The sequence below is a fragment of the Diadema antillarum genome, unplaced genomic scaffold, assembly GCF_040938485.1.
Source record: "Diadema antillarum isolate AM-2024a unplaced genomic scaffold, OU_Dant_1.0 seq00000675_RagTag, whole genome shotgun sequence".
Taxonomy (NCBI): domain Eukaryota; kingdom Metazoa; phylum Echinodermata; class Echinoidea; order Diadematoida; family Diadematidae; genus Diadema; species Diadema antillarum.
Genome location: NW_027271581.1, coordinates 1,619,886 through 1,630,074, shown reverse-complemented (window position 1 = coordinate 1,630,074; position 10,189 = coordinate 1,619,886).

Genomic DNA, 10,189 nt, shown 5'->3' with positions numbered 1-10,189 from the left:
TCACCGATCCGAACCACGCCAGACTACGGTTTGTTATACAATGTACTCTCCTCGTGACGCCTGGCTATTCTGCGCTGAACTGTCGTGTCGAAGGTTCCATATAAGCCCGTACGCTAAATTTGAAAGATGCCTGCTTGTCTGCGAGTAATTGAAGACATAGTTCAAGGTCCAAAGGGAGATTAATCTAAGACTTATGTTTACCCAGTATATGCAAAGACAGTGTACATGGTGCACAAGTTATAATAGGGGTATGTTTTTATTTTCTGCAGCCATAGGGTGGGATAACCACATGGAATGATATTGTATGATTTCAGTCTGGAATATTCCATGATAGAGCATTCGCCAATTAATTTGATGATTTATTGTATGTCTAATATTATCAACATTTCATGGTAGAAGTTTATTTCCACATATTCCTATGATAGCATAAGAACCCATACATGTATGTTATCATTCTATGAGAAAAATATCTCAGGCAAAGTATGAATAATCCGAACTATTGAATGAACAACTACTATGTATAGGCGGGCGGCGTGACATGACTTGCTGAAACATTCGACGCATGGCGGTAAGGTGGGTAGCATACATGCCTCCCTTAATTGTCACAAAGCACGGTAACTGCATCGGTCCGGTTTCTTGCTATGATTCGCCAAGAAAAAAAAAACATATCTAGGTCTGTTTTTTTTTATATGAAATCCTGAATTTGGTACAAAAACAATTACCAAACAAATACCAAAATGTTATTCTTATGCCTAAATCAAGACCAACAAAATCACGAGTTGACGATTTATTTTCTAACAAAATTATTAGCAGGGAAGTGATATTTTAACAGAAGCAGACATTTGGCGCACCATGGCAAAAAACCCCAAAACAAAACAAACAAACAAAAAACAAACACAATAAAAAGAGATTTTGACAATCACAATAGGTGATACGCTGATAGCGTATCACCTAAAAACGTAACATTCTAAAAACGTAACATTGTCGTTACCGTGGTCGGTGTACCGCTACCTTTATACGAATACTTATGATAAAACCATCCTCTCTACCTACAGTATCACCCTTCACTCTTGCGCAGTCAAACATTGACAACATAGAATATGCACTACTAATTACTTTACCATGAGAGTTCCTGGTTAAAACTATGGGCAGACGTGACTCGATAATGGCTCTTTTCAGTGAGGGGAGCATTCCTAATGTATAGTACTCGAGGCACCGAAGTCCAGTTTTGACCATGAACTTGAAGTCAGGGAGAGTATAATAAGTTTTGCATTTTGGATCAAAAACTTCAACAAAAAAGAGGAAGAAAGTTTACGGAGTTTCTTTACAAATTTACGCCGACAGGAAGTTGGCGATCTATTATTATCAGGCCACTGACCACAAAGAAAGTGATCGGAAATTAAGAAAACAAAAACAACTAGATCTGTCGTCTTTGGGACACGATACATACATGGTATAAGTTTGAACTTGATAGGCAAAGCACTTTCTGAGCTAACCTCTGCACAACTTTTGGGGAGAAATAAAGAAGAAGAAGAAGAAGAAGAAGAAGAAACAATCCGTACAGATACAGAAGGTGATCCGAGAGGATACTCGGATCACCTAAAAATAAAGTATATAGCCATGATACTACAAAAGCTGCCCCTACAAGTATTCTAACCTTCGTATTATAAGTTGATTGTTATCACAAGTTTAGGTCGGACATAAGTTCACAAAAGAGTGCACCCTGCTACATGTTCTTGTAATGGAATACGTCGTAATAAAAACTGACGATGGTTTCGAAATAGTGTACCGTGGAGAGTCAAACTTGCAAATATTCGAAATTAGTTGAAAATATGAACGATGTGAAGCTCAATCAACCAACCACTTTAATAGCGGATCCATATTCTTGTAAGAAATTATAATATATTATGACGTGCACAATTTATGTACAACCTTGTTCTGATAGACCGCTTTGCACTTTGCACAGTCACCTTGCCGGACGGTTTTATAGATTCCCCAGCCGTCCTTACTTCTTTCTACTTTTTGTCTAATTACTTTGCGATCAAACTCAAGATACAAAACAAAAAGTCACGACACTTAGATATTTCTTTTATGCGAAATGATATCATTTCCCTTGTTTTAGGAGTTCGTGCATCATTTGAAGAAAAAAAGGTAGAGGGCCTAGCTCTGCAACACTTGCAATTTTCCCACCCGTCCTGTACAAATTAGGGAATACATCCCTTCCCCTTGGAGTGATGATTATCTTGAAAAGTTGTCTGTCACTGTCTGTTGGAAATAGTTATGGTTGTACAATATCTGTCGAGTAAAACAACAAATGCGACATTATATTGTAACGGCGACTTATATTTGCTGAAGATGGGAAGAATATATTTCCTATCTGTGAAAGTCCCAAAATAAAGTCCCGCTATATGTTGAAGTTTATTGCCGAAGGATGCCGAGGGTCAAGAAAAAATTGCAGTCATCAGACAGAAATCACGGTTAAATGAGTTTATTATGAAGAATCACTCGAACACATTTACAGGGATGGATTTTTAGGAAGTCTCGCCAGGCATGAGAGGTGCGATGCGTTGAAGGACTTATGACTAACTAAATACAATAAGCTAACAAGACTGGAGACCGTCTCTGGACTGGTTGACTCTTTATCTCTTTCGTTGGTTATAGATTACTCTCTCGCTGTTCAAACACGCGTTTCGCTCTTAGCTGACAAACTTTTCTCTCCATCTCCTCTCAATAATTCTTCCAAGCAAGTGAACGCCAAGATAAGCATAAAGTCTGCCTTATATACCCCTTTCAAACAAGCTCATCTGGTTCGAGAGTGATAAAGAGGACCTGTCATGAAGGTCATGAGAAAGACGGTTATCGCGCTGCGGAAAATAGAAGGACGATTTTGAGAACATAGATAAGAAGCTCAAAGTCATAGGGAAGGAGAGGATACAAGGACAGGAGAAAGTCAAGATATAAGAAGCAGGCACAAAGGGTTGAAGGACAGTGAGAGTTAAGGGCAAAGGGAGAAGGCTGAAAAGGCTGAAGGACAGTGAGAGGCAAGGACGTAGGGAGCCGACTGAAAAGGCTGAAGGGCAGTGAGAGGCAAGGGCGAAGGGTAAGAGCAAGGATTATGAAAGTCAGGACAACGTTGAACTTAGGAATGCAAGGCAAGAGTTCTGAAAGACCAAGCAAAGTCAAAGTGAGAAGTGACAAAGCGAAAGTACTGAAGTGAAAGCAAGGTCAAAGCAAGGGAAGAACAGAAAGGACATGTGAAGGTCAAAAGAACAAGCGACCACAAGGTTAAAGTGGTGAGAGCGTAAAATAGACAAATGAAGGTCAGAAGGACAAAGAAAGATGAACAAAGAGAGAATTCCGCTGAATGCAAAGCAATTGACATCGAGCTAGCTAAACTTGTAATTTGCAATAGCGTTGGCGAGACATCCTTTACATAAATTTGTACAATAATTATGAAAGCAATGAAAAACATGTGTAATGCTATACACATGATGTTACATCAAACATCTGACCAAAATGCGTGACAATATAAAATGACATCATAATTTCATCAAATCGCTTAGAATTAACGAGAAAGACATAGTGTCGTCATTGACAATAAAGTCACAGAATCTGGCTGTAAATTGCATTTACACAGAAAATTCAGACATGTCGTATGTTTAGGAACCTGTATACAGCCAAGAAGAAAGCAACGTTCGAAATGACTCATGTATGTATTTCGCTTTATTTGAAAGAACAAGGCAAGTGCCAAATTGTGTCTCGCCCATTCGCGTACAGAAATTAATATTTTTCTAACTCCCAGAAGTTCATTGACCCGCCTATGACCTTTGACCTTGTGGTGACCTTCAACTCCCCAAGGGACATTTACCATCCAAGTTTGGTCACAAACGGACAAAGGGATCAAAAGTTATGAGCCATAATCGAAACGTGCCATAAAACTTAATGGGCCCTAAAAATTTGTTGACCCCTTTCTGTGACCTTTGACCTTGTGATGACCTTTAATTCCTCAAGGGACATCTACCGTCCAAGTTTGGTCAGAATCGGACTTAGGGATCAAAAGTTATGAGCCACAATCGAAACGCGGCCTGAAGACTTAACATTGGGCCCTAAAAGTTTGTTGACCCCTGTCTGTGACCTTTGACCTTGTGGTAACCTTCAACTTCCCAAGGGACATCTACCATCTAAGTTTGGACACAAACAGATAGATACATCAAAAGTTACGAGCCATAAACGAAACGCGCTCTAAAAACTTAACATTTGGCCCTAAAGTTCATTGACCTCTGCCTGTGACCTTTGACGTTGAGGTGCCCTTCATGTTTGGTAAAATGTGTAACTGTGTATAACCACTCTTCCCTCCAAGTTTGATTGAAATTGAAATCCTCAGTAGAAAGTTACTCAAGTTTTTGTAGCGTTACGGACAGACGACGGACGGACGGGTGGACGACGGACGGACGACGGACGGACGACGGACGGACGGACGGACGAACGACGGACGGACAGACGCTGCAGGCGATCCCTTATTCTCCCCACACCTCCGGTGGGTTCGACAAAAACCACAACAACAACAGCATCACGGCATCATGTACAGTATCACAAATGCGACTAGTTAGACAGCGTCATGTATATAGCCTCATAGATGATAAATTAAAATCAACACACTAAAATAAATTGTATACAAACGCACCTTCGTAACTTCTTTTCTCAAGTTTCACAGTTTCTCAACGTCCGGTTTTGTTTGTTTATTTTGTTTTTGTGTTTTACTTGTTTTTGCAAAAACGATGACATTGATAACACTGGCATTGAGATATATACTAATATCTCTATGAACACTGGTTAGAACGGTTATTGACTTATAAGGTGTCAAGTGCAACGCTATTCACAGAGTATACTCTATTCTAAGGATTAAGTTTTAGCAGAGAATTATGTTCTCATTATACCTCACAAGAGTTTGTGGATAGACATCCGAACTCATGTCTGTCTCGTAAGAATCCATAGCATCGTTCATGTCTAAACAAAATTATAACTGTGCATACAAATCAGGCTTTTCCGATCATCCAGTGTAATATTATTTTAGACAAACATTTTGTACATACTTTATTTTCAACATTTAGGCAATAATTACGGCATGATTATCCAAAACCAACGATTTCATTAATGGTTTTTTTTTCTGTCTCATGAACATCACTGAGTCTATAGCATGACTAAGGGAAATAGACATTCTTTATTTTTGCTTGATGTTGCTCAGTATGATTAAATGTTGTGCACGCGTGCTTGACCTCAAAAGTGAAGAGTCTAAAGTGATACATTATATCTATCAACATATACATACAACAATGACATATTATGGAACTGCTCTTGCACATTTGCTAACTTTATGCTAACTGCTATCTAACTGATTGCCCACCACCTTACCTCCACCTCACATCACTTCTTCACCTCTACTGTGCCGCGGATCAATCACATGAAAATCGTGAAATGATTATGTATAATGATGATACACACACAGACAAACACACACACTCCAACGTTTCAATTTAATTGCGTCAAATATGTAGTGAAGAGATCATGTTTAATCACATCTAAAAGTCATCGCTTTAGTCTTGGAATAACCAGCTTTAGTCATCAAAGCTCCAAAGTTGAGGAAAATGACATAAACACATTTTCATACATGTATGATGCCATGCTTACCGCACCATGTGAAGTGAATTTTTACTCCATTTTAAAGTTGACTTGTGCCATTCAACCAAATTGATGGCAAAAACGGTCTCCCAATTTAGTTTCCAAATCTTCTTTTTCTTCTTCTTCTTCTTTTTCTTCTTCTCGTATACTGTCCAGCGACCCTTAGTAGGTGTTTTTTGTGTTTTTTCTCTTTAGTTTACGGTAATCGGAAACGGTACAAAATACACAATTCGCGAAACATAAGCAAAACAAATACACAATAAATAGACAATAGACTCTCTAATGCACTATTATAGTTACAGCCACACACCCAGCGGCACCCTACGCCGCGGCTCTAGTCTCTCACTCAAGGAACGTCAGCCTTTTGACCATTTAACCTATTTTCAAGTTTCTCAGTCTCTCAACGTCCGGTTTTCGTTTTTATATGTGTTTTTGTTTTTTTATTTGTCTTTGCAAAATGAGGACATTGATAACACTGGTTAGAACGGATATTGACGTCGTATACGGTATAAGTGCAACGCAATTCACAGGAATACTCTATTCGAAGGATTTTGTTTTACAGAGAATCATGTTCTCATTAATATACCTCACAATAAAAACGATTTCAATGACATGATTCTTCTATTTTTCTGTCTCATGAACATCACTGAGATAATAGCATGAATTAGGGAAATATACTTTCTCTATATTTGCTTGATTTTGCTCGGTATGAGTAAATACTAGTAATGTGCATGTCTGCTTAACCTCATGATTAAAGTGAACAGTCAGAAGTGTTACCATACATATTATATCAACGTATACATACAACAAGCGTGACATATGCAACCGCTCTTGCAATTTGCTAGCTATCTACTAACCGTGCTAACCTGCTTCCTATTTATACTGACTGCCCATCCACCTCACCCCAACCCACATCACTTCTTCACCTCCACTGTGCCGTGGATCTATCACATGAGAATCGTGAAAATGACTATATATAAACGCACACAGACACACACGCAGACGTTTAAATTTCATTTTGTCAAATACGAAGTCAAGACCTCAAATATATTTGACCACATGTTAAAGGCATCGCTTTGGTCTTGGAATAACCAGCTCTGGTCATCGAAAGCTCCAAGATTGCGGAAAATGGCAAGCGTAACATAATGCGACTGCTCTTGCAATTTGCTAGCTACCTACTAACTGCTTTCTACTGATTGACCATCCACCTCACCCCAAACCCACATCACTTCTTCACCTCCACTTTGCCGTGGATCAATCACAAGAGAATCGTGAAACGATTATGTATATACACACAGACACATACACACACACAGACACACACACACACACAGACACACACACACACGCACACACACACACACACGCACACACACATAGACGTTTCAATTTCAATTTCAATATGTATTGAATAGCTCAAATATGTTTAATCACTTCTTAAAGTCATCGCTTTAGTCTTAAAATAACCAGCTCTGGTCATCAAAAGCTCCAAGATTGAGGAAAATAACATAAATATATTTTCATATACATGTAAGATGTCATGCTTACCGCACCCTGGGAAGTGAATTTCCACTCCATTTTCAAGTTCACTTGTGTCATTCAACAAAACCGATGGCAACAGCGGTTTTCTAATTAAGTTTCCAAATATTCTTCTTCTTAATGTTGTACACTGTCCAAGACCCCTTAGTAAGTTTTTTTTTAATTTTTTTTTATTAGTTTACGATGATCAGAAACGGTACAAAATACACAATTCGCGAAGCATAAGCAAAACAAATGCACAATAAATAGACAATAGACTCTCTAATGCACTATTAAAGTTACAGCCACACACCCAGCAGGACCCTATACGCCCGCGGCTCTGGTCTCAGACCTAAGGAACCAAAGCCTCTGTGGTAAAAAAAAAAATGCAAACCAGCATTACAGCACCATGTACAGTCTCACAAATGCGACTAGTTTATACAGCGTCATTTAGCCTCATATAGATGATGCATTCAAAACAGCACACATTAAAAGAAATCATATAAAGTATACAAACGCACCTTCGGATTTAACCTACTTTCTCAAGTTCCAGAAGTGGTACAATACATATTATATCAGAAGTGTTACAATACATATTATATCAGAAGTGTTACAATACATATTATATCAGAAGTGTTACTATACATATTATATCAACATATACATACAAGCGTAACATATGCAACTGCTCTTGCAATTTGCTAGCTATCTACTTACTGCTTCCTACTGACTGCCCATCCACCTCACCCCCACCCCACATCACTTCTTCCCCTCCACTGTGCCGTGGATCTATCACATGAGAATCGTGAAAATGATTATATATATACACACACAGACACACACACACAGAGACACACACACGGACGCGGACGTTTCAATTTCATTTTGTCAAATATGAAGTCAAGACCTCAAATATGTTTGACCACATCTAAAAGGCATCGCTTTGGTCTTGGAATAACCAGCTTTGGTCAAGCTCAAAGATTGAGGAAAATAATATAAATAATATTTTCATATACATGTATGATGCCATGCTTACCACACCCTGCCCTGTGAAGTGAATTTGCACTCCATTTTAAAGTTGACTTGTATCATTATTAAAAAAAGAATATGGCAATAACGATTTCCTAATTTAGTTTTCAAATATTTTTCATGAACGTGATTGTTTTTTAAAGTTTATGGTAATCGGAAACGCTACAAAATACACGTTGTGCGAACAATAAGCAAAACAAATACAAAATAAATAGACAATAGACTCTCTAATGCACTAATCATAGTTACAGCCACACACCCAGCGGCACCCTACGCCGCGGCTCTGGTCTCTCACCCAAGGAACAAAAGCCTTTGTGGGGGAAAAATTACAAACCAGCACCACAACACCATGTACAGTACAATGTATCACAAATGCGACTCGTTTATACAGCGTTATTTAGCCTCATATAGATGATAAATTCAAAACAACACGCATTAAAAGAAATCATATAAAGTATACAAACGCACCTTTCTATTGAACTTTCTTTCTCAAGTTTCAGAAGTGTAACCATACATATTATACCAGAAGTGTTAGCGTACATATCATATCAACATATACATACAACCAGGGAGGTGAGACAAGCTTCCTCTGACCTCCCTGATACAACAAACGTAACATATTCAACTGCTCTTGCAATTTGCTAGCTATCTAGTAACCGTTCTAACTGCTTCGCTGTATTTATACTGATTGCCCATCCACCTCTCCCCCACCCCATATCACTTTCACCTCCTGTGCCGTGGATCTATCACATGAAAATCGTGAAAATGATTATAGTAGTATACACTGTATATAAAATATATAAAAGTATATATATATATATATATATATATATACATATATATATATATATTATATATATATACAGACACACGCACGGACGCGGACATTTAAGTTTCATTTTGTCCATAAGAAGTCAAGACCTCAAAAATGTTTGACTACATCTAAAAGGCATCGCTTTGGTCTTCGAAAAACCAGCTCTGGTCATCAAAAGCTCCAAGATTAAGGAAGATGGCATAAATATATTTTCATACATGTATAATGTCATGCTTACCGCACCCTCTGATGTTTAATTTCACTCCAATTTCGAGTTGACTTGTATAATTCACACCAACAAAAATAATGAAATATGGCAATAACGATTTCCCAATTTAGTTTAAACATATTTTTCATTAACTTTTTTTTTAGTTTACGGTAATCGGAAACGGTACAAAATACACGATTAGCGAAACATAAGAAAACAAAATACACAATACATAGACTAGAAACTCTCTAACGCACTGTATAGTTACAGCCACACACCCAGAGAGGACCCTTCGCCTCAGCTCTGGTCTCCCACGCACGGAACGCCAGCCTCTGTCAGTCTGTCGTAAAACATTATTGTCAACCCATGTGTACTATACGTAGCTTGCCACATAAAAGTGAAATTAACGCCAAATATACAATGTACTTGCATTCGATGAATAAAGCAATAATTTGAGGTCAGCCCATAATTACTTTTAACGTGCTGTGGCTAGGTGTCCCATGCCGCTACTCATTCTCCTGTCTGAGATTCTACTCTGCTAAACTGAAAACCGTTTGTATTTACCCTGCAGTTCTTACCACAATAACTCACGCAGTAAGGCAATTGGCCCTACGAATTTGGTTGGCTGGGAGGAAAATCATCCGATAACAGTTCATTGCAAATTCGTGGCACACAAAATTCCTCTTGTTGGCGAATAGGGAGTTTCCGCTACACGACGGGAAGACCGAGAGTACGCGGAAGCCATCAGCTGTGACAGTCCCCGTACTCGGACTCCTGTCCCCATGGGTAAACAGTTTCGCTTTCCTGTACAGGATGGAGGCGTATGGACAAGATCGCTGATTATTTTTATGATTGGCTGACTGGCTGGCTGGCTGGCTGGTTCACTCGCTGCCCAGCATCGGGACTGAACGCTATTTTGGCCGATACCGTACTCGTTTTCC